The sequence below is a fragment of the Branchiostoma lanceolatum genome, chromosome 3 (assembly GCF_035083965.1).
Source record: "Branchiostoma lanceolatum isolate klBraLanc5 chromosome 3, klBraLanc5.hap2, whole genome shotgun sequence".
NCBI classification, from domain to species: domain Eukaryota; kingdom Metazoa; phylum Chordata; class Leptocardii; order Amphioxiformes; family Branchiostomatidae; genus Branchiostoma; species Branchiostoma lanceolatum.
Window position 1 is genome coordinate 33291423 of NC_089724.1, and position 27454 is coordinate 33318876.

The following is a 27454-nucleotide window of genomic DNA, read 5'->3' on the forward strand; positions in this document are numbered from 1 at the left end:
ACGAAATCATTTTGAAGAATACACTTTTCAGAACTTTTTTTTCGATTGAACAAATCATGAATGAAGAAACCGAAATCGTCCTTGTAGTCGTGGTTGTTTTTTTGATTATTTACTTCGTCGCACAAGGGTGCAAGTCGCCTGGTAGTGGCGGAGGGCACGGAAATGGCGGCGGTAACAACACCACTGGAAGTAGCAGCCAGGGGTCCAAGTGTGTCATTCTGTGAGCTGCCGTGGACATCTATATTGTAATTAAATTTAATTTTCTTCCCTTTTTGTTATCGTTTGTAGTGAGTACGTTTGTAGTAACATTTAGGCGTATGCAAAGTAAAGCTGGTATGTAATTCAGGCACGACATCGACAAAATGCCTAGGATTGCGCTGCCTGACTAGCGGTTATATTTTCAGAATCCGATAAAGGATTGAAATGCTACCTTAATAGATTCAGAGATTTTTGTTCCAAATGGCAGCTTTACAGAAAACAAAAGTAATTTTCTTCAACAAATCTGGCTGGTCAATTACGAACAGTCTCGTTTAAACACTGCAGATAAACCACCCAGCCGTTTTTGGAAAACTCGTCTTTACAATACAAACTTTTCTACCAACCAAAACGTCAAAAATGCGTCCTTTATTCTTTTACGAACATTAACGAACAAAAATTGTACGATTTTAGCTTCAAGATAGCTTCAAATTTTGGAATGTACTAAAATGAGTGTATCTATCAATCCAAATTTTGTAGATCAGTGAAAAGTAGTGTGACAGATATTCAAACATAAAGGCATTCTCAAAATTTTAGAAAACATTAGATTTCTAATATATTCGCAAAAAAAGGATTCTTAGTTTCATAAACAATGAGTCATAAGTTACTTCATTGACCAAGAATGCGTAGAAATGATGTAATGTGCGTCAGTCGACCAATGAAATTGCTCTTCTTGGGAAATACCCAAAGAAAATGAATAAAAGGCGATGTTGCAATCGAAAAACGCACTTCGTCTTGGATTGAAAAGAAGAAGGTCTTTTCAGACACGGAACATTACTAAGACGTCGCAAACCCTTTTTGTTCTACGGATAAAACAGCTCAAATTTGAAATCATGGCCGTAGAAATCGGTCTTGTGCCAAGCATCTTGATAGGAGTTGGTGCTTTTGTGGTTCTTGTTGTCATTATCGCTTGCACTGTACAAGCGTGCAAGTCGTCTGGCGGCGGCGGTGGTAGCTGCGACGGCGGGAATTATTCCCGTGGATCGAGCTGTCAAGGGTCCAAGTGTGTCATCTTATGAAGTACCTGGACATACAATGTAATTTGAATTCTTTTCTTATTTTTTTTTTTGTATTTCAGTTCATTTTTAGCAACATTTATGCCGATGCAAAAAAAAATGACTGAATGTAATTCAGATACAACTGTACAAAAAAGAAATAGCGAAAAATTGCGTTGTCTCGATAGTGTGTATGAATTCAAAGGTTTCCGACAAACGATTCTTAACCATTGATATATGATTATCTTTTTATTTTCTATTCTCTGCAGATGACAGCTACGCGTATGGAGTAGCGCTAACGCGTGGTGTTTTGCTTAAATCTCAACATGGACGAGCTACAACAACGAGACTTGGACAAAACGGGGGAAAAACAACACAGAAGACTGGACATATATCCGTCGGTCAAGCCACCTACCTCGTCCAAAAGCAGTGGATAAACTACAACGATAAACTGGCTTCAAACGCACGACTGTTCTCATGAAGATATTCATACAGCAACATTCTAGCAGACAATACTACAGAACACTTGTTCTTCTGAGATCAGTCTACCAACATCTATAATTACATAAGAGGCCGTCTCACATTCAACACCCTCAACTATGATTATGAACACCAAGTCCCATAGCTGCTACTGCTTATGTAGTGTTGATGTTTTATGCTGTTTTGTCGGAGATTAAGATCATATTCATTACTACATACGCTGATTATAGCATGGCACAATATTCATTGCTTTTGCTAAACAGACCATGAACAATGACGACTTGACACGAGTCCGAAATCTGCAGTATGGTCTCCTTTTGCTGACATAAGGGTCGCTAAATGGTGTTTGTTTGTGTGTAGTTTAAGCATAGATATTGGTCGGTAACTAGATGTATACTGTCTTGTGTTTTGCTGGTGTGAAGAAGACAAGATAATTACTTTTTTCGTGTAAAAAAAATGTAGAAAATACACAATGCGAAACATGTAAAAACTAAAGTCCTAGGGAGCACACCCTAGCCAAAAAAGCCAGTGGGAATGACCCCTGTAGATATATGTAACTAGGGAGCACACCCTAGCGAAAGAAAAGCCAGTGGGAATGGCCCCTGCAACAATATGTAACTGTGTTTATTTGTGGAATTGTAAATGCGTATGTTGTTATGTTATGTACTTATGAATGTTCGAATAAAATTTAAAAAAAAAACTACTGTCTTTATGTAGTGCATAGAAATGATTACACATAGATTGCGTGCTATTCGGTTTTCAATAAATCTTTCAAAGCCAATTTATGTCTATTGCTTTATTGCTTTACAGAAAGCTTTGACTTATAAGATGTCAAAATAAACGTAAATAGTTTCTGGTGAAATAAGTTAACTTTTTCTTATGGACACGTTGAAAGAAGTATTAGTAACTGTTAAATATTAATTTATCTAAAATATGATGTTGTTTTTACAATATCAACAGCATTTGTTCATACAGTTAATCGGATTTTTGTTGATATGCTAGTTTGATATGAAAATTGTATATGGATGCTTAGGCAAATGATAGTTTGATGTGGGTGGATCAAATAAATCTGTTCGGATATTTAGTTAGTATTTATTGTTTAGTACAAACCTAGTGTTAAGGAGTATTCAATACAAACAAAGAAAAAACGATTCAAAATGACAAAAATGTCAAGATACTTACACTAGTGTCTAGGGTAGACTGAGAGCGATTTTGCATGTACTATTTCCAGACAAAACAAAACATGTGCAATGTCACAGTACCTGATTCCAGGTGAAACGATTGCCACGAAGGTATTATATCCAAGCGTACAACCACAAGTCACCTATCTGTAGTACCACAATGTACGATTGGCCTTTCCCTCACTGTTGCACACGCCTTGCCGTTCATAGAAGCTTGTGTTATGCAGGTATTTCTATGATCTAGATCATTGAAGATACGTCGTATGATCTTTCAAAAATATTTACAAACAGAAATCGTGCGACCATAAGTTCAAGATATGCTGCCAAATGTAAAAATATGACAGGAAGTACTATGAAAAAAGATGGCCACTACAGGTTAGATTTCACCAAAGGCGATTTCAACACCAGAAATCAACCTCTTTGATTTGACTGCGCAGTCGCAAATTTTCCCCTTAGGCTTTTTTCGTCGCGTGCCATTGTTCTATTTCTTACTTTGGTCCATTGGGATTTTACCTGCTAAGTGACAAGGCTCTCTTAAATCAGATTAAGAAAACCAGCTTATCCACGCCTAAGGCGATAACCGACGAGAATGCCACAAGGAACCAAGTCTTCGGGCTCTGGTGGCGGTGGGACAGGCCCAAACTCAAGCACGGGGTCCACGACGCAGGGAACCAAGTCTGGTGGCGGAGGGACGCAGTCTAACAACCCAAGCTCGGAGGAATGGTTGTGCGCCATTTCATAGCAGGTGAAACACAGGTCATCAAAAACTTGGTCCCACATTTTTGTTGTTGTTGATGTTGTTTTACGTCGTTTTTGGACAGACAAAGACGACGTGGCACTGCACTCAAGTTTTTATAACTTTTTCGACAGTGCCACGTAAAGAGAACAATACACCCATTTCTTCACCTGGGCGGAGCGAGGAAAGTCGTGTAAAGTGCCTTTCCAAAGGGCACAACATCGGTGGCGTCAGGGGATTTGAGCCCGGGACCGCTGGGTTCTGGGCCGAACACCATGCCGTTACGCCACACGGTCCCACATCTTAACAAACAATTCCTCTAAAATGTATTCAGACGATCTCTTTGAAATACAATAACTTTAAAGTCGCAGAATAAATCATGATTTATGGTTTATATGTGTTCTTTTTAGATGACGGAGTCACAAAACCCGCCACCGCCATTCTGATGACGAGACCTAGACGTGGGGCATTTCAACTTTTAACTGACGGGAACCAGAATTGATACGACATGACAACCAAGATCATCACCGCACTGGACACTATCATCTATAGAAGAGACTTACTTTTAAATGCAGCAAAAAGTTTGGAAGCATATGTCTAATTGAAAACAAATTCTATATACTACCTACAGCTCTCTCCTGATACTGGTATCTACATAATTATGAAGACATTATATCAAGTATTGCACATTGAAAGCCCTTATTGAAATTTTAGTGTGTTGAGGTCTAATATCCATTTATAACATTACCACATGATATTCCTGATTTCCCAAAGTAAAAGTATCAAAAGGAAACACAGTGCTATGTTACGATAACACGCTACTACATGCGTTTAGTACATATTTAGTACTACGTACCCAGCTTTTGCGTAACAGAAGGCCATATACAATGAAGACTTTTATTGAGTCCGAAATCTAAAATATGGCCTATTTTTGCTGACATAAGAGTCGCTAATTGGTATTTGTTTGTGTGTACTTGCAGTATACATATGTGTGGGAAATATGCTTGTGTTTTGATGTAGTGAAGAAGACAAGAAATGAGCTGTTTTTTGTGTGTGAGGAGAGATATGACGTTTGGCAGGAAAAAAAATTGAAAAGACATAATGTGAAAGATGTGTAAACTGATGCCATTATCTTGCTACAGACATTGAATTTATCACAGTGTTTTTATGTAGTGAAAAAGACAAGAAATGAGTTGTTTTTTTGTGTGAAGAGAGATTTGATGTTTGGCAGGAAAAATCTTGAAAAGACACAATGTAAAAGATGTGTTAACTGATGCCATTATCTTGCTACAGACATAGAATTTATCACAGTGTTTTTATATACTGTAAAAGACAAGAAATGTCCTGTTTTTTTGTGAAGAGGGATTTGATGTTTGGCAGGAAAAATCTTGAAAAGACACAATGTAAAATATGTGTAAACTGATGCCGGTATCTTGCTACAGACATTGAATTTATCACGTATAGATTGATTGATGTGTGACTTTTCATAATACACTTAAGTCTATTGCTTTATAGTTTTACCTAACCTTTGAATTACATGATGCAAACTGTTTCTGGTGTAGTACATTTCACTATTCTCTTAATAAAGATGCCGAATATAATATTAGTTATTTTATATCCCTGTTCTGTTCTTATTGTTAGTTTATAAACTATTGTGTTTTTATCACAGAAGGGTGACACAAAAATTGAATCATATATCGATGATCATATATAGGGATAGTCCTAAATGAGACTTAAAGAATAGTCACAATTTTGCAGTATTGATGTATATAAGTTTTAATCTATATAGACAATTCTCAAATTACTCGAATCAAGTTGAAACGGTTGCCACGGGGCTAACTATTTTGTAGGATCTTGCAAGAAACGAACGTTTAGCCGTTATGTGTGTTGGTCTTGATATAAAAATAGCACCGCCGATTTCAGAAACTAATCTTTAGTTAATAACACGGGAATTTCTACGATCCAAAACGTTAAAGATGCGTCTTTTAGTCTTGTAAGAATATTTACGAACAAAAATCGTATGATTATAAGTTCAAGATACGGCTTAGAATGTGGAGTGTGCTGAAAACGAAAAGATGGCCGCCACAGAAAATTCTGGAAATAGCCACGTCACCAGGAAGCAGCCAGAGTCGACCGCGCAGTCACAATTCACCATTTCCACATAAAACGATTATCATTTCGATAAAGATGAAGATAAACATTAATGTTCGGTTTTTAGAAAAAAATACTCTTTTCCATAAGTGAAAATAAAAATAATATTTCGCTCAAAAATATTGCGGGTTCGGGGCGTTACGCAATGGCCTCAAATTGTGTTGTGATCTTTCGACGTCGAATAACTATTATTTCAATAGGAATCAAGCAAATGACTTCATTTTTTAAACAAAAAAATTCTTTGTAAAGACAAAATTAGAATAACATTTCGTAGTTTTGATAAAGATATGTCTGGTCGGGTATGCAAATTACCCCTGTCTTTTCCTGTGGTCATCCCCTTTTTGTATTTCCCAATACATCGTGACGTCCCTGCTATTTCGTTTCTCTTAGTCCAGGGGAACTGTTGCTTCTGGGTGAACCTCGAAACGTTTTTCTTGAAGAATATCAAGATTATCAAAGAGACAATAAGATTATCAAAGAGACAAATAATAAGAATGGCAGACGATAAAAAGGGTGGTGGAAATAAGAAGAAGGGCTCGGGATCGCAAGGAAACAAATCCGATGGGACCGACGGAAGGGAAAAGCGATCTGCGAACGACAACAGGGGCTCCACAGCCCAAGGGTGGAAATGTGCTGTAATGTAGAAGGTAAATACGAAACGTATTTTTGGTGCTTGGTTGGAATATAAAATGCTAAATTTACACCGCAAATAAACCCCACAAATTGGACTGAAATCTACGACAACTCTGTTTTCCTTTAGAAAATATTTGAGGAAACCATTGACCATATATCATTCGGTATGAACGGCGAGAACTGCGGATCCAAAAGACGACCAATGAAATTATTTTAAATTCCAGTAACAGAAAATCTTTACGACTTTTATTGTTATCACCATAAATTTGTACAAATTAATTAAGTTTTGTTGCTGTTCCTTGTTGATCAGCAAGAAAGAAATCATTTGATAGTCCTGTATCCGAATGGTGCCCCCCTCCCCAAATATCTTGAGAGTAAAAACGCTATCCTAAGCTTTTCAAGACCATTCCAAGATTTAATAAGATCATACCCTTTATATAGATTCATTGAATTTTAGATTTACGAACATTGTAACGTCAAGAACATGTCTAAATTGAATGCTCTATATTCATATTCGTATGAAATTGAAAACTGTCTAGGGAGAATTGGAGGACTTATCCTATGAGAGCTCCTTAAACTCCTTAAACAGCTAATCAAATAAAATTCTCAACACAATCGCAAGGAGAGCTAATATAAACAGTTCAAATGACCCCTAGCCCTTAAACAATATATTATTCTTAACGATTTCACCCTAGATACTAGTAACCTATATCAGTATACTAGCTTCTACCTATCATGATGAAATATGTGCAAGAGACAAACTAAAATTGAAGTATTCTAACTTATAGACATTTCATCATAGTCAAACTAACGTGTATCTTTCCTAGAACTACTTTCTTCACTAACTTCATTGACTAAATGCTGATACACATCCCTTTCTTTTTCTTGAAAACATATAGTATAGACAAGAAATAGTAGATGTTGGGGTCCATGTTTGGAAGGATATCTAGGACGTTAGTTAAGAAATGGACCACCTATTTGTATCAAGTGTTTGAGGAAAATATGTCGAAAAAAAGAAACAACACGAAATTCCTTGCATCATTTAAAATCATGTTTTCTTCTATTTTTTCTAGATGAAGGAGACACGCTTCAAACTCCTGTTAAACACCTGAACATCAAACAACAGAGAGCAACGAATGGAGCCTAAGGATGGGAACAACAGCACAACAACACAACATGACCCCACAACAGTGATGTGAAGACAACATACAAATGGAAAAAACAGCAAGTAAAACAAACATACACCTGAACATCAAACAACAGAGGAAAACTACTGGAACCTTGTGATGGGAACAAAGAAACAACTCAATACAACAGAACTGATGAAGAAAACAGCCTACTACACACTAAATGAAGAAAACAGAACTGTAGCTCAAGCCTCAGAAACGTTGTTTCAACTGAACGTATAATTACAGTTACCTGAATATAATTTGAAGGTCATATATTATACCACGAATCATTAAAAAAACTGTCTTCCCTGTCAGCGTATGAAGCTCGAGCATACAAGTGACCCATTGGTGATTCTAGGGGCTGGCCAACAGTAGAGAGTGGAATATATATCAGTGAAATATCAACATCTTCTCCGATAAGATAACATTATAAACATGACGAGAATTTGAACTGTTCTCCATCTCAAAGAATTGACTCACAGTAATTTTCTCATCGTGTAATGTACCAACTCAGATGAACTTTCATGCTAATTTTACACATGGTTATATGATAAACAACTTCTTAGCTTGTTTCAAAACTGAACATGTAAGTTGTATAGTTTGATTTCCTAATACTAAATGCTACAGTTTTCACCTTAGACCTTTAGCATTACAACTACAGAACTCACTTGTATTCACTTTGTTTTGTATTATGTTCAACTATAGAAAAATAACAGTAATTTGAAGCGTTATTCGATCGCTGAAAAACGGCAGTTTTTTTATGGTCATTTTGCAATGTATCTTAAAAAGATCAAATGTAATGTTCTATGACGGTTACAATAAATACATTGTTTTTGATTCATACACTTAAGTCGTCATGTTGTTTATTCATTCTCTATTCAAGTGTACATGGGTTAAGACATTACCTATACATACCCTAAATAGTTTGTGAAAACTGCTTAAATCTGGTTAGGGTAGAATTTTAAAGCTGTATATGTATATAATGCTATAATTATTGCCTCAGTTTTGTATTGAATACACAAGGCCGTGTTTTTAGAAAATATCCACAGGAAACAGAACTATCAACCACTGCTATGTATGGAAAACAAAATTTGAACCAGACATCATATATAATATTACAAATACTCTTTTGAGAAATCGTCCATGAAAACGTTTCCAAATGTGTTGTCCTATACAAAAGAATGTTAACAATGGGAAGCTCTGTATCTTAAAATTTCGAATGATAGCAGTTGACACTTTTGAAAGTTAGGACATGCTATAACCTCCATTAACATTATTCCGCCAGGTTACACAAATCCACCACTTTGGAAAACAGTAGGTTTGGGACATCTCTAGTGCAGCACCCCCAGGTATGCACAGTTTAGATATACAGGAATGCATGAAACTCTGGACGTTGTGTTGCAGATCTGTTTGGGCGTATCTTTTCAGGGTGGCGGAATCATATACCCTGATAGAGTTACGTTAAATAGATGAACATGTACGCATATATAGTACTAGTCGCGCGAATTCTCAACATGTTTTTCATGTCTGCAGTGTAAGATAAGGCCTACTTTTGCGTGCTATTTATAATAAACAATATTAGAGAGAGTGAATGTCGAAAAAGGAAACACTAAATTGTAAAGACATTGCTCACTTTGTTAGATCAATCATAGATCGTGAATACGCCACAAAATTCGACAACATAGTGAAAACAAGGCCGAGTGTAAATTCTCAATCTCCCTGTCCAATCTTTCTCCTGATAGGCAAAAGGAATCTTTATAAAGCCTACACAGAATGTAGTTACAAAACTTTACTTGCATATTTGTATATTGGGCCGGACGGCATAGCATGGGACGACGGGTGAGAAAAACGACTGCACGAAACCATACGGCACGTTAGACAATAAAATCATCGAAATGGCCCTGAATATCTAACAAAATGGCAAGAGAAACATTCAAAAAGTGATAGCAACATTGTTTGATATTTCCGTGCATGTTAGTGTCCATTCATTGTTCGTCATGGCGCCTGGGTAGGCCTGTTTTTACTAGGTCTACGGCAATAGGTCTTTTCCTGAAACTACGCAGTAAACTTTTGTTCATTGCATAGAAAGTGTTACTGATAATAACGCAGAAAGTGATGCAAGTTAATGTAAGACACGTAAGGCTCTATTACAATCCTTTATCAACAAATTTCGAGCCAGACTATTTGATTACAAGAGGTGGATAGGCACACATATATTATGTGGTTACCTTTGAATGACATTGAAATGTTCTTTTTAAACACAAACACACCTGTCATTGCTATAATAATAATAATAAGTCTTAATGTCACTATAAGTAAGGATTTCACTATATATAGGCAAATACTGGATTTGGCAATGGTAGTTGTTACGACCCAAGTGGACAGGGTGCTCCCAGGCTAGTTTTACGCCCAGTCTAATCCATTTGGGTGTGGTCGTTTTACTTCAAATGTTTCGTTTTAACGCAGAGTTTAAAGCGTCAGAAGGCGACCTACCAAACTACAATCAGTTATCAATAATTGTGTCTACTGTTAAAAGATCTTAAAGTTATGACAATTACTTTGCCATCCGTTTTGGTCTGAGTCACACACGCTTACACTCAAATAGCAAACATTTAGTCTTGGTGTACCCCCCTCTACGGGCCCCACATTGAGCTGTACGCCCTCCATTTTTTCAAGATGGAGTCAGTCGGTTATTTCACAAATTCAAACAGCATTGCGTAACGACACTCTATACCCCCTCCCCTCCACAATACATAAGATAGAACGCGTTCACGTACCGATTACGAAGGGGAATTCCCAGGTAGAGTATTCCAGTGTATAGCACAGGGACTTTCCAGCTACGTATGCACCTACAAAAGGACGCTTTTGGCATGTCATGTGATACAGGTCTAAAGTATACAAGCATACAAGCACCGGAGCCACCCCTTCGGAGTTTACTTATTTGAATAAAACTGGTTTCGTAGCTTAAAAAAGCACTTCATAAAACCAGGCCATTAAAACACAAGATTTAAAAAAATCATACTGAAATTGAATTGTATATCTATAGCAAGGGAAAAAATCAAGAGTGCCATATTCAGGTAAAGTAACAAGCAAAGCTAAACATAAATTCACATGAAAAGAGTTGTCTTTATATTGTAACTAAGTGAGTTTATATGATATATTTGTAAGCATATTGCTTTTATACATCTATACAAAATATTGTACATTACTTTGCTTGAAGACAAACATCACTTATAGGTCTAGTAAGTATTCAGATGATGCTTTTTTCTGCCTAACTGTATGTTCAAAGCTATTGTACTTGTCAAACTATGGTTTGGAACGAAACGCATTCTATTAAGAGGGGAGAGGACATCATATAATAGGTTGTGTTAAAGGCCACATTTCTACAGGACAAAAACAGATGGCCACCCGATGAGTATCTAAAAATTATGAAAAATTATTAGAAGACCTCAGAAAGACCTTGCAGATTATTGAAATATCGTTATAACACCTCAAAGAATGGTGAAAGATCATTTTAACACATTGAAGATTGATGAAAGATCATTGGCCTGGGAGACCTTGAAGGATGATGAAAGATCATTAGAACACCTTGAAGAATGATGAAAGATCATAAGAACACATTGCAGAATGATGAAAAATCATTAGAACACATTGGAGAATGATGAAAGATAATTAGAACACATTGAAGAATGATGAAAGATCATTAGAACGCATTGAAGAATGATGAAAGATCATTAGAACACCTTGAAGAATAATGAAACATCATTAGAACACATTGAAAAATGATGGATATTCATTAGAACACCTTGAAGAATGATGAAAGATCATTAGAACACATTGAAGAATGATTCAAGATCATAAGAACACATTGACGAATGATAAAAGATCATTAGAACACCTTGAAAAATGATGTGAAATCATAAGAATACATTGACGAATGATAAAAGATCATTATAAGACCTTGAAGAATAATGAAAGATAATTACAACACCTTGAAGAATGATGAAAGATCAGAAGAACACATTGAAGAATGTTAATGATAAAAAATCATTAGAACACATTGAAGAATAATGAAAGATCATTAGAACACCTTGAAGAATGATCAAAGATCAACTTGAAGAATAATGAAAGATCATTAGAACACATTGAAGAATGATGAAAGATCATTAGAACACCTTGAAGAATATTAATGATGAAAAATCATTAGAACACATTGAAGAATAATGAAAGATCATTAGAAGACCTTGCAGAATGATGAAAGATCATAGAACACATTGAAGAATGATAAAAGATCATTAGAACACCTTGAAGAATAATGAAAGATCATTAGAAGTCCTTGAACAATGATGAAAGATCTTTAAAACAAATTGAAAAATGATAAAAGATCATTGGCAGACCTAGGAGATCATAAAGAAAACTGCAAAAGGTAAATCGTCTTTAACATCCTTAAGTAGATTTTAAGGAGTTCACTGACAAATGAATGAGCCAACCATATTGTCACATTAAGATCATAAAGAGATAAAAAAGATGGCCGCTATTTTCCGCAAGGGCCACGTCAGCACCGGAACCTCTTTGATTTAACTGCGCAGTCGCAATTTTTTTTGCATGAAATTTTTCTGATTTAGTTCAGAATAAACAAAATTGCTATATTTCTAAAAAGCATTCCTTTCTATCAGTGCAAAATCAAATATTGGTTCGTTCAAACGAAGATATGTGCAAGTTATTAAGCAATTACACCACGCAATTTTCATCCAAAATACATATGATTTCGATGGGTATGAACCAAAGGACTACATTTTCAAGTATTCTCTATAGAGCCAAATTCAACAAAATGAATTTTAAGTTTTAATAGAAATATAAGTGGCCAAATATGCAAATCAAAAGTATTCCCTTGCGTCCTATTGTTCCATTTCCTTCCTTAGTCCAGAGGAAAGTTAGCTGCTCAGTTAACAAGGCTCTCTTAAAGAACAATAAGAAAGCCAGCTTATACACGTCTAAGGAGATAACTGACGAGACGAGAATGCCACAAGAAACCAAGTCTTCGGGCCCTGGTAGCGTTGGGACGCCGTCTACCAACTCAAGCACGGGAGAATGGCCGTGCATTATTTTGTAGCAGGTACAATATTTATCGAAAACTTGCTGCCACAGTCAGACAAGTAATTCAGCTGAATGTACTGAGACAATGTCTTTGAAAGATATTTGTGACAAAAATCGCAGTATAAATCGTGTTTCTATCTTTTTTTTTCAGACGACCAAGTCACACACCCCGTCGCCGCCGGCCATTTTGACGGCATGACGTAAAACGTTGCATTGTCAACTAGAGGAAACTAGAGCCAGGATGAGAACGACATTCGAGAAAATCACCGTACTGGACACTACCATCTACAGACGAGACTTCTATTTAGAAATGGCAGCAAAACCATTGGAAGCATAATGTTTACGTATTTTTGAAATGAAAAGAGGATTCTGCTATGTAGTACTACCATCCAGTACGCACAGACACACAGCTCTCCATTGATTAATTCTTATGACGACACAGCATCCATGTATGTTTATGAGTTGTCACCTTGAAACATTTTGACAACAAAACTTTTACCGAAGAAAATTCAAGACGATTACTTATAAACAACCACCGTGTATATATGTAAAAAAATGTCTTTTTTTGAGGGTGGTGGACCCAAGCTGTATTTAAACAAAAAGCTGTTTTTAGTGAATACAAGATGTCCTGGTTCCAGATTCTGCATTAAAGTTGTGTGACCACAAATGTTTATCTTGTCTTTAGTTTGATTTTAGTGCATTGATGTATAATATGCATAACATTACCATTTCCTGATTTTCCGGAGTATAAGTGGCCAAATAAAGGAAACGCAGTGCCATGTTACGATGTCACGTTGCATGCTAAAATTATCTTTCCTTGTCCAAAATTCACAGAGATTCAATAACATTGTGAACATGCGGTCCCCGTGTTAATTACTGAAAGGAAAGATGCATATTTACACCAGCACAGAATATTGTTAGATTGATGTGTTCTTATATTTTGGTAGCCTGTACTGACTCTAAAGCATGGGAGAAAAAATATATTGCTTGAAACTGTAGGGCGAGTTTGAGACTAAGAGCATCGGAAAAGCGTCAAATAACTAACCGACCGAAAATTTCGAAAAATATAAAACACTCCATGTGCAAGTATTACCTGGCTGACCTTTTACAGTTTCGTGTCCAGGCATAGTCATGGCGCAAATGTGGTTTTTACGAAGTCTAATTACTTTCACAAAACTACACCGACAGTTATATGTAAGAAAACGAATGGATACTGTGTTAATCTTGTATTGGTCACATAGAAAGTATAATAGAAACGAACCAAATAATACTGCAGTTTTTCTTAAAGATCAGTTCATAGCAATCCTTTTCAGTTCTCTCATACATATATTGAGCCAGGTTCTTTGGTAACCAAAGATTCAGCAAGTGACCAATGAGATAGACACGTGAAGTAAACAAATACTCATGGTGGGGATTCTGGGTACAAGAAAAGAACAAAAGTTTGTTATTTCTTACTGCGTAGTTTGAAACGCATTGCTTGCTTCTTTTGGATGTGTTGAGGCAAAGTCTGCTGCTAAGAGCATCCTTTAGCAGGCAATACCACGAAATAACAGCCTACTACTACTAGACGTTCGTCGCGCGTGGGGATACTGTACACAAGTCACCACGACAGACAGTGGAAATACAATGCATGGAACAGGAGCTCAAGGAACCAATGCCCATGGCACTGGTGGAATGACGCCAAGTTATACCATCAACACCCAAGGTCCAGGCGTTCAACCAAACAAGTTCCAACCCCTGCCAAATCCACCGGCACCCCCAGATCCAACGGCCCCCCAAGTCCCCTCGCCCACCACGTCCCCCGGCACCGACAACACCAAAGTCCTCGCAACTGAAAGAAACAATGCCAACACGGGATCCATGGTCGAAGGGTGGAAATCGTAATGGCCATTAAATGACCATAGCAGGTAAAAACACTATTCATTAGAAAACGTGTTTCTACATTGAAACTTCGAAAATTAGCAAGTGTCTACAACTCAAAGAAAAAAATGTAGTGCACTTTATAAAAAAATGAAAATTCCTATAATAGCGTTGCTTTTTATGCGTTTGGGATTAGGATGTAGAAAAGAAGAAAAAGAAGGAAAATAACAGTAACAAAGTCATAAACATTTGTTTGTCATTAAATGAAAGAGACATATTTCATCTCTATATTTCAACTCAGCTGAGCTTTAGACAAGAGAGAGAGAGAAAGGGGAAAGCAAGTAGTGGAAGCTAGAACCTGGGTGGTGATGACTACAGCACAACGGACTGCGACTTCCTAGACATGGTTGGATTAGTGTGGAAATCTCTGTTATATCTAAGAAATAAAATCATAGCTGTCTGCTAGTATTGAGTGACAGACCTCCAGTTTATATGATTCTTATGCTATGAGTATTTATACGCAGTAAACACATGGACACACCATATGCGGTGGGCATGTGATTAATAAGACCTTCACAGCCCTTAAACTTCTTCTAAACAACTGTCTATCTCAGTGACTTTGCTCTCTTAACATTGTTTGTCATTAGCTAATACACAACGTACTGGTCATAGTTTCTCAGTTTTGAATTGTAATAGAAAAACTCTCAGACATATATTCTATCAAGTTTACTTTTAATGTGTGTATCGAGTTTAAGCAAACACACTCATTTACTTACTGAAGCATAGTATCCAGAATATCATCTATTTACAAACATCTGTCACATGGTTGTCTACAATAGCCATCAAGAATGGGAATGCATATGGCTGTTGTTTTAGATAAAGCACTCCTATAAAAAGGCTCAACTAAGTTTTTTCTATTCATTTTCCCATTTATTCATTCATATTTCACAGTTACAAGAACAAAGTGTAACGTACTAAGCCCTAGTTTGTTAAATTCATAGAAAACAAAGGAATACAAAGTACAGTTACAATCAAGTAGATTGGTTTCATAGAAAGTATAATAGAAATTAAACAGGATACTTCAGTTGTTTGTTGATTAAGTCTATTATAGTCCTTTTCATTTTTCTGCTACATATTGAGCCAGGTGATTTGCTCACCAAAGAGGCAGCAACTGACCCATGACCTAGCGAAAAACATGATGTTTTTCGGGCCAAGCAAAAACCTGCCGACCCTAGCATTCTTTCGATCGACCAAGGGGCATACAATTTTCAATCTGACACCTGTGTAATGAAACTGAATGAAAACGTGGAATCGTGTTCCTAAATTTCTGTTGCAACAAAAATAGTGAAATAAACACACCCACAAACGTAGGTTGAAATGAATTATTTTGACACCCTGCATGGTTGTAACTGTATTTGTTTTATCACTTCGGCCAAAAGCCACACCTAAAGGGGGGAAAAGAATCTATACCTGCCGACTGACCCTATTTTCTTCGGACTGTAAATAGAAACGCAGCATTAATTATCATTGTTCTATGCAAATTTTTCTGGAGGGGATTATGGGTACAAGGAAAGAACAAACGGCCATACTGCATTCTTTACACAACATTGCTTCTTTTGACCTGTTGAGACAAAGATTGCTGTTAAGAGCATAATTTAGCAAAGACAAGGGATTAAAGCCCACAAGACGATCAACGGTTTGTCTCTCTCGAGGATACTGTTCGCAAGTCACGATGGCAGACGAGGAGAAAAATGATCAAAACAGTCAGCAGGGAACAGGCCAAAATACGCAGCAGGGAACTGGCGCTCAAGCAACCAAGTCCCACGGCCCACCAACCACCACGGCACAGACAAGTACCACAACTACAACTGATGGAAGCAATTCCAACACGGGATCTACCTCCCAAGGGTGGAAATGGTGGCCATTTTAGCAGGTACAAACACCATTCGTTGGAAAACTTGGTGCAACGTTCTAAACAAAGCACGAACAAACAGATACAGCAACTCCCCCATACATGTGTAACCTGCTCAATAAGTTTGGACAATAATTCTCATCATGAGCAGCTTGCCGCTACCACTTATCATGTCACTAGCGTTTCCCTGTTCTCAGTCTATAGAACTAAGAAATTGAAGTACAATCTATGAATACATATTTCATTCAAGTTATGTGGAATATATGACTACCAATTATTTTGTGTAAGGGGTAAAGTGCAATAACCTTGCCACTTTTGATTAATCATGAAAGCTACAAAAAGGGAAATGACAGCAACAATGTAGGTAACATTTGTTTATTTCCTTTCGGTTTAGATGACAGGGGGCACATGAACAAGTCCATCTTCATATTTCAACTCAGCTGAGAGACAAGAGAGAGAGACAGAGAAATCAACAGGTTGAAGCTAGAACCAGGATGGAGACTACAACATAACCGTGCAAGCCTCGATTTACTAAAGAAAAGGACAAGAACTGCCTAAAATTCTCTGCATGAACGGATTAGAATCATACTTTTAGTACACACGGATACTTATATTATGACTGAAAATAAAATCACGTAGCTGTCTTCTAGTACATAGTATTGAGAGACAAACCTCTAATGTATATGGAATTATTTTTGTTGACTATGCATGGACAGTACAGACCTGCCACACAATATGCTGTGGGCAAATGATTCATAACACCTTTACAGCTCATTATCTTCTCAAAAACAACTGTCTATTACAATGAACAATATATGTTCTCTTAACATGGATGCCATTAGATAATACTAAACGTCCTAGTCCTAGCTTCTACTTTGAATTACAAAAGAACTCCTAGACATACGGGTATGTTCTGTATGTTAGTTTACTTTCAATGTGTGTATCGAGTTTGAATAAACACACTTATTTACTTACTGAAGCATAGTATTCTGAATATCATCTATTTACAAACATCTGTCAAATAGTTGTCTACACTTGTCATGGAGAATGCCAATGTGCGTAGCTGTTGTTTTGAATAAAGCATTAATATTAGTATCATATAATTTCGTCATTTCTGCATTTAAATTTTACTCAGTGATATTGTTTCCTTGATTTTGTTACCCCAGACAGAAACACGAGTAAACTTAGCAAGCCTTAGTTTGTTAACTATATATTGTTAAGAATAATTCAAAACAAATTATAGTTACAATCCAGAACTTGACCAATCTAATTCGACATAAAACACACCTTGTGAGATCACCTGGACTTATTGGTGGTCACCGAACGCAATACCGTTTCTTCTTTTAGGGAGTTAACACTTAAGAAATTGCAATGTAAACTGTATACACAGCAGGCCAGCCTTAAAAAAAATGTTTGACAAGTCTTATAAACGTTACTTAGACATTTTGCTGACAAAGGAACGAAGTTGCAACAATTGCCTGTGCGATCTGTAGGTATCACTAACTGAAAAGTAACTCATAGTTTTTGTAGTGTGAACAAACTACGAGTGGTTTCGTGACATCTTGAGGCGTTAAATGGTTAAACTGTTTACCCAGGAATCAGCCCCTGATGTTGTGCCCTTGGGTAGAGCACTTTACACGAATGTTCCTCACTCCACTGAGGTGAAAATGAATACCTAGCTTCGGTTATGGACGTCACTCGGACAGGACGTTAAATGGAGGTCCCGTGTTTGAGGAGATCCACACCTGGAGCACGCTAACGAATCCTCCACCACACTTATTAAAAGAGTAGGGATCCTTCCCAGCATGAATGGATCAAACCTTACAGTCTGTGTCTATTTTTCGCACACGAAAAACATTTAAAAAAACTACCAAATTGCTGGGAATACTTGTTCAAGGTTACTGACATCGAGGAATTCTGCAGTTCTATCTTTACAATGGAAGAGGAGTGCCTTGTACCTCGTACGGAATATGCTTATAAAACTGGGATGCTCGTATTCGATTACCGAAGTTTCGGCGCCATACAAGATTGCACTAAACCATGCGTCAAATTTGAGAGTAAGATCATCGAAATAGTCACCCCAAGCTTATTCTAGTCTGGATAAACACATGTAGATTTTGCAACAAATTCGTAAAAAGATATTTCTGATTGACGTTTTACGTGTATTTCACCTGCATCATTTTTGTTAGTTTCTTATCATCGGGATTAGGTGGTCATAGGTAAAACCTGGTCCAAACAACAAACTCAAATAATCTTATTCCTTTTAATCATCTTTTCCTTCTTTATTTCTGAACATAATTCTGTCTTATAAGATTTTGGGACTATTAGATCGTCTGAATACAGAGAGTTATGAAAACGCATAACCAGGACCTTGAGAATTAAGTCGTCCGATATTTTAGTTTACTTTGACATCCTCTCTTTATCAAAGAAGCGCTACGTTTGCGCGATGATTGTTATAAACAATATTTGAGGAGGCTAACATTTTCCATCCTGATTTTTCGGATTATAAACATCGAAAGAAAAGGTGCTGTTTTCTTGCGAGAGTGCTGCGTACTACTAAATGTATCTTACATACATGTAGACCAAACATAGACCGTGAACACGCCACAAAATCTAACAACGGAGTGAAAAATATGGGTCTTGGAATAAATATTCAATTCAAATCTTTTACCATTCTACTATAAGACAAGATGGAGCTTTAACCTTAGCAAGGGATATTGTTACTACGCAATGCTTGAATATTGGTGGAGCCGGACCGAATGTCATGGAGTGCGACGACAGGCGAAAACAACGACTGCTCGCAACCATACGGCGAGTTAGATACCAAAATCATTTAAATATCCCTAAATTCGCAATTAAATAGCAAGATAAAAACTCATAAAGTACAGACAATATCAATTGTTACATATACAGTAGCTGTTTTGCTTTTTTTGCGGTTTCTTTACTGAGTTTCTATGCAGCATCATGGCGCCTGAGTATACGAAGATACTGTAAAAGGGGAAATTTCCGCGGTAGTTTAATGTTCGCGATATTTGCGGTGACCTGTCTTCTGTCTTCTGTCTTCTGCCCGCCTACCCCCCTTGTTCCAACTGCGAATCCAAAAACCACCGCGAACGCTCCATTTTCTCTCTACCCCGAAATGAAATACACGTGAATATTTCCCCTTTTACAGTGTGATCTACGTCACATAGTCGTAACTGTGTTGTATGGTGCACATTTATTCAGTTTTAACTTCTATCTAAACTAAACTTAGAAAGCTAACATCTAAATGTTCGTTTCAAACGCAAACATGATATTCCTACATTTATAGTCTTGGTATCCCAATAAGTAAGTACCAGGTATTCCAATGGTCGCTGTAACTATTCAAGCGGACATAAAACTAAACAGAAAGCTCCCAGACTAGTTTAACGTCCGAGTCCAATTAATTTAGGTGTGGTCAGTTTAAATCAAATGCTTCGCCATAACACAGATTTTTAACACAAGCTCCAGAATAAGACCTACATGTATCTTTGATTATCAATTAATCATATAAACTGTTGAAATACTCTCGTTAGCACGATCACTTTGGCATCCCTTTTGCTCTGATCCATATGCTTATACTCAACAAAGCAAACATCTAGTATATAATTGTTATCCCCCCTCTACGGGGCCCCCCGGGCCCATTGAGCTATACGCCTTGCATTCTTATACATGGAGTGAGACGGGGTTGTTTCGAAAATCCGTTCTATATTGCGCAACGACAGTCTACCCCCTTTCTCCCCCAAGCCATCTGATTACACTGAAAATAAAGAAGAACACTTACTCGTTACGAAGGGAAATCCCCCGGTCCACAAATCCAGAATATTCCAGAAAGAACAGAGATTTTAGCACTGGGGACTTTCCAAATCTGCACCCTCGAAAGAGCGCTTTGTGGGCGTTAGATGACGTAGGCTTTAAGCACCGCCCCCTTCTCCAAGGTTACTTACTTAGGTTATAAAAATCTGATTTCATTATACTTCATAAAACTGCATCATTGAAATACTAGAATCATAGAATGTTACAATCAACCTTAAATTGATCTGAACATATACAGAAGACAAAGACACAAGAGATTCTTAATTAACTAATTGTAGCAAGTAAACCTACATATCTTTTCATGATACAAATGTTGTCTGTGTATTGCAAATATTCAGTGTGTTTATGTGACATATTTGGAAGCATAATACTATTGTATATCTATAAAAAAACACCGTGTATTACTTTTCATGAAGACACACGTGCACATCATTCAGATGTCATAGACCAAGTAAGCTTCCAGATGTTGTTTTTCTGCCTAACTATGTAGCTGTTGTACTGGTCAATGTAATAGTATGTAGCTAAAGCGCCTCCTATTGTAGGGGATGGGACAGCATATAACAGGTAATATTCGTTCAGACGCTTGTAGTGCCTAGAAGTTTCCTTGCTGTTTCAGTAGTAGCTTAGCTTTTCTCCTTTAACGTGTTCGAGGCACCTCATCTGAGAGGCTGCTACCAGTCGAACCATAGTGACAGCCCTAACAGGTAATGTATCAGATGCAGGCAGAATTTCCACTGGACGGAAATCCAGTGGGCTGATGAACTTTATTTTCTCTCTGCCAGAAATTGGCCATTGCAATGTACTATGTACAACATAAAATAAATAATCACAACCGATAAACATATACATCACAGTAAATGAATAAACGTAAAGCATAAACCACAAAATCAACCCAGTACAAAATACTGAATTATAAATGAGCAAAATGAAATAACACTTGAAAAAATTGTTTCCATTACTAACGAAAATTGAAAGCTGCTGCACACAATAAAGTAATTGTAGATTAATAACTTTATTATAAATTCAAGATCATAATAACATAACATAATCAAATCAATAATAGAGTAATCGTGTCATAAAACATAAAACAAGTTGAGTGGACATGGCAGACCGAAAGTCGGAAACCGAAGAGTAAGCAAAAGTCAGTGGTCATTGAAACCTCATTAGAAAGGCATAACAAGACGTTCGAGATCATTTCAAAACCCTTAAGATCATTAGAAGACCTTGGTGATCATTGACATCATTAAAAGAATACCATTGTGACACCGCCATGTGAATTGTACATGTAATACCGCCATGTGAATTGTACATGTAATATAAAACGCACAAAAGTTGTCGACCAATCAACTCCAGCAGTCCCTGCCACGGAAATGAGGTAGATGCGAAGAAAATTTTAATTTGCACCAATGGTAAAATACTTTGCCACGTCAATCGTCTCGTCCACGAGTTTAAAGAACATAATTCTACCAATCCGCAGCTTACGATTAATCAGTTAGCTCCGATTTCAACCAATAGAAAATACGATGGTCCTGTCAACCAACTGAATATCCTAACAGTAAAATGCGCACACGTATGGCCATTTATGCCATCTCTGCTGGGCACGAAAGTCTTGACTTCAACGAACACTATAGAAGAACCAGTTTAACTTTTTGAGTAACCATGCCAAAAGAAAAGGCCAGGGCAGCAATACCGCGCAGGGAGGGGGTGCACAAGGCGTCAAATCCATGGGACCTCTGAAGGGTCAGACTTGTGATTCCCAGACCAAATCGGGACAACAAGGCTCCACAACGCAGGGTAACAAATGAAGTGAACGGAAGGTAGCCATTTTCTTTACAACGTGGATTTGCGTCTGTAATAGTAACCAGGCAGTATGTGGTATTGGTTATCAAGGTTTAAGTCACAAAATGCTGTGAACATCACATGATCTTTTCCTGACGTTTTAACTACTGGAGAGTCTTTTCACGATAACCGCACATATTTTATATATTTTGCAACCTAAACTAGCGTTCAAAATGAAAACCGTACATATCTTAACTGTTTTCTCCAGTAACTTAATTGTAAGTGTATGTTGTAGCTGTGACAAGGCAGTACGTTTGCTTTTGTCGTCCGTTCTCTAGACACAGTCGTAACTAACGAAACTATGAAGTTAGTAATACATTTCTACCGGTGTGTTTTTCGCTCACACCTTTGGTTTTTGTCACTCGTTAAAACTTGAATGGCTTATCAACCCTAGGAACATTGATCAGGCATCCAACCAGAATTTTTTTGCCATTTTTTGTTTAAAAAAATCATTCCTGGATTTTATGGCAATTCAACTTAGACCTAGGATACAATCCTTTGCTTTTGTGAATCTAGTATATTCAACTACTTGTGGGCTAGCTATAGGTTGCCGAATAGTTTTGCTCTATGGTATTTCATTGCTAGCCCAGTTAGATTACTTGATGCCCGTTTATCCCGAATACTACATTTTACAACACGAGGTCTAATTGGTCGTTTGAAGGAAAACAGCTAGGGCAAATGGCGGTACATAGGTCTATCATGAAGTATTTCCATTAAGTTTGCAATATAAATAGTGTTGCTATTCGCGTGGACAATATGATGTAGGGAAAATGTGCCTAGAAAACCCATTTTTTCGTGTGTATATAGTAGATAGTTTTTTGATAGACATTCGGGTGCCCCGTGCTATGTCAGTTAAAAGTGCATCGCGCAAACTATTGTACGTCGATATAAATACCGTATCTTGTTCAATGAACAAATCTAAGTTAACCATCAATTTCTTTATTCAGACGACAAACTGCCCACTCAAGAAAACGATCATAATGTGCCAAGCAAGCAAGCAAGCAACCAACCAGCCGACTGACCAACCAACCAACCGACCAATCAACCAAACAACCAACCGACCGACCGACCAGCCAGCCAGCCAACCAACCAACCAACCAACCAACCAACCAACCAACCAACCATCTAACCAACCAACCAACCAATCAACCAACCATCTAACCAACCAACCAACCAACCAATCAACCAACCAACCAACCATCTAACCAACCAACCAGCAAACAAACAACCATTTACCAACAAACTGATTTGTGATTTGTGGGCGAAATGATGTACGTGGAATAAACATGAATCCATAAAAGATATATGTATCAGCGTGCTTTTTCCTCATCAAAGGACTTTATTTTTCATATTTGTGTCATCTAGAGTTGTACAATAAAATCATAACAATTAGTTAAGTTACTATAGGCTTATATCTTAGAATAGCTGGTAGGTCACTATGTGTGGTCCAAGTTACAGTGTGCTTATCATTTATACTATATAGTACACATATAAGGGAAAAACGGCTTTCCGAAAGCAACAGATTATTTTCATCACAATGCTAGGTTATTAACGATGATTTGGAATACATAAAAGCTACAGTGCAAATTGGAATAGGTATACTGGGCACATTTTGCGATCCAAGTTTGCTACTATCTCTATCTAAGTTTGATAATTTCACGATCTAGATTCAATGTTACTTCATATGTAACATTTCAAATATGTCTTATGATAATTTTACGATCTAGGTATGATAATTGAAGCTTTAAACATTCGTGTCGAAAATGATTCGTGGGTTGATACTAAGACCACATTGTATCCAAGCAAATAAAGATAAGACAATATTAAAGACACGAATCTAAACTTTCGGTTGCTAATTAGAACCAATGTAGGACAACTTACCCGTTGTCAATCATCTTATCTAATGGACATGAGTCCACCAATGAGCAACAAGCTATTCATGATCATTTAGTTAACACCGACTTTGACCAATAGAAAGGAACAAAACCGTGTCAATCATCCCATGAATATCTCAACATCACCTTGCGTAAGCATTTAACGACTGAACATCATTTCTGCGCCCAGAAGTCTGACAATTTACGAAAGGAGTCATATTCAAAGAAGGGTATAGGCTGTAAAATTTGAATTTGCAAGTAGCATTTAACATGGATAAAGAAGACGACGAGTACTCGTGGTCTAACAAGACGAGGGGAGCACAGCCACAAGGGTTTAAGTCTGCAGGACCAGCTGAGCAAGACCAGACGATTGACGACACGGACCCATCTTCCGAGTCCGACGAAAAACTGGGAACCACCGCACAGGGCAACAAATGATGGAAAAATAACGATTTTCATCGCTTGGTAGATTCCTACAGGTAATACTAACTTTACAAAGTGTTTTTTTTGGGGGGGGGGGTGTACAGTGCGATTTGTTCTAGTCGTACGGTGGTAAAAGAACACAGTTTGTTCTAACTGATGGTTCGAATATGATCATAGAATCTATAATAACATTGTGTAAAATATTTACTATTCTAAGTCTTGCGAGACTGATGAATACCTACATCTGATGATAGAATCTTCAAGATTGGAAAAAATTTAAGAATAGTTTTATATGACGTAGCCGACACAAGTGCACAAAATAATTAATAGCTTTTTTCTAATGTCCATTCAACGATTTTAAACACTTTCAAAACATAAAAATGCTGCTAATTTAAAAAAGTAGTACTTGAGTGACCAGGAAGAAGGAACGCACAGTGTCCAATATTTCTAGTTATAATAACATTCTAAAGTCTTCGACAATGTAGGTGTCCGTTTAAAAGTCATATCATATATATATATATAGTTATATGCGCTTTCATTTTTTTCAGGAAGAAAATGCCCTGTGAGGAAAAATGAGTTGTCTCGATCTTAGCTTGTGGAGGAATAGAAAATCAACTTACCGAAGAAATAGGTAAAATTCCAAAGAACCAACGGAGGAGAATTACTGTCGATTACTACCATGATGATACATGTACAGTCCATCAGCAAACCGGCCAATCAACGAGCTAGAGACGTATTCCTACAACTGCTGCCACCCCACGCCACACGCAAAGCTGGTATACTGACTATTTAATCATCATCTAATTGACTATATAATACAGATACAGAAGCTAGTCTACTTGTTCTGCTGAAAAGCAGCTACACAGGCTATACAAATATCGATATGGAAACAACGCCCATATGGAAATTCATCGTGCAAAAACAAGTGGAAGAAAACTTAATCAAACAACACATCGGAGATATCTGGAAACACCTTCTTAAGACGCAATAAGAACAGATTTTTTTTATGTGCAGATTTTAGTACACTAGTCATAATCTGTCTTTAAATCATAAGAACATTGGTAAAATAGGTGCGGGAGGCCAACGTAAAAAAACGGCCACTACTACCCCACCCGACCAAAACCTCTGCTTGGAGAATAGTAAAATAGCGTTTTATCGATAAATGACTATCGTGTTTGTAGAGTAATTTATTAGCTGCACAGCTAATGTCTTGCTTGTGGGTAAATCTTTGTAGTTCAAGAAATAATAAAACTGAATCGGTAAAAGACAAAAAGTGTGTGCTGTATTCTTTATTGATATATTGTGAATAGAGAGGAAAAACGTTTCAAACTCTATTAGAGAGCGTTATACTACTGCAAGCTTTAAGAAAACAAACATCGCCTAGTATTTAGTTTTCCATACGTCTGAAATATGGTGTACTTCCTATATATAATTAACATAAATCTAATCATACCACGAATGCTAGAGTGTAGCCTAGAAAGGCTACCTTGAAATGATGGTAAAACCATATTACATCCCTACTCAACGTTTCTAAGTGCGCACTAACGTCCAATTTGTTCAAAACGCCATTGCCTTGGTTAAAAACGCGCGAACAGAGCCAAATTTAAAGCTCACTGGAAGTAAAATCAGCTCTTCTACAAAAAATAATCCATAACCTTTAAATTTTCTACGCCTGTTTAACGGCGTGCGCTACGTTAAAAGATTGTGTGCTAGAGTGACCAATTTTCGTTAATTCACTTGAGTCTTTCTCCACTTCCAATCGCAAAACAATTAGACCAGCAAATCTTCTCTATAAAGTGGTAAAAGTAGCAGCTGTGTCTACAAAACGAACACAATAAAAACGAGTCGGAAAATTTTCGTTTGTGAAATTTAGAAAAAGGGAACGAAATACGTGGCGTTGAATTTTTAAAAATCGTCATGAAGGTATCAACACGGCACTTGCTGTTACGAGTTTGTTTTAAACTCCATTATATTACTCCGGGATACATAAATCCGCCACTTTGAAATACAGTGGGTTCGAGAGATCTGTAATGCAGCACACACACACACCCGGTATGCAACGTTTAGATATGGAGGAGTGTTAGGATACTGGGGGACGTTGGATTGGAGATCTGATTGGACGTATCTTTTTAAGGTGACGGCATTGTGTACCCTGGTGGAACACCTATGTTAGCAAATGTTAGATATTTATTCTCTACAATTCCTGAACGCGGAAGTATTTTTCCGGACAGATATAACTTCTTTAGTCCTGATGAGAACAGATTTTGGAATCATACATGAAGTAGGCAACATTGGGTAGGGTAAGGGATGTAAGAGGGCTACATTAAGGGAGCACACCCCAGTTTCTTGCCCCCATTGAAGCCTATAGTTAAGAGGGTTTTTTCATCGACGCCGCGTTGAAAGAAAAAAATTTCTCAGGAAACAACACCTATATAGAAAGGAAACACGTACCCTACGGTCTAACATATCTGATTTACAAGAAAATTCTAGTACTTAGAATCTCACAATAGTAGTTTTCTCGAGGTATGTCGAAAGCCCATAGCAGTGACGTAATCGGCCAGGCGCCATGGGCGAGTCACTGTTTGCGGCCTCGGAGCGATACCCGGAAGCGAAGATCCGTCGACAAAAACGTACCGAAAACAACGTATAGGGGTTGAATTTTATACAAACAGTGATCTGGATGCACTACCCTAATTTTTCACCAAGTAACCTGGAACAGAAAACCAGCTAAAAAACACTTACTCCAAAATTTTTGGGACTATCGTGGACCCCGGTCGCGGAATAACTGGGGTGTGCACCGTTAATATACATTGATATTTCTTTTTTTCGTCAAAACATCTAAAGACACCCTACTTTATCCATCGCCAAAGCAAATATCTGGATACGGTCATTCTACAGTCTGCAACAGGTGGTTACAGAACGCATGTCAACTGACTGTTTTTTGAGGCCGCCTAGCGGACAATTTGTGCGCTGCAGTTCAATCGACGCTGTCACGTATTTCAAGCCTTGCGCACT

The 27454-nt window shown here is 37.3% G+C and overlaps 2 long non-coding RNA genes across 2 annotated transcripts; both read left to right on the plus strand.

The window, feature by feature from the left end:
* The first annotated feature begins 803 nt into the window (after positions 1–803).
* On the plus strand, positions 804–2511 carry LOC136431494 (uncharacterized). The gene is made up of 2 exons (XR_010755075.1): positions 804–1292; positions 1520–2511. It is a non-coding gene; the product is annotated as an uncharacterized lncRNA (long non-coding RNA).
* A 3622-nt stretch (positions 2512–6133) lies between these two features.
* Positions 6134–8445, plus strand: LOC136429364 (uncharacterized). Its single transcript, XR_010754754.1, has 2 exons — positions 6134–6445; positions 7505–8445. It is a non-coding gene; the product is annotated as an uncharacterized lncRNA (long non-coding RNA).
* The last annotated feature ends 19009 nt before the right edge of the window (positions 8446–27454 follow it).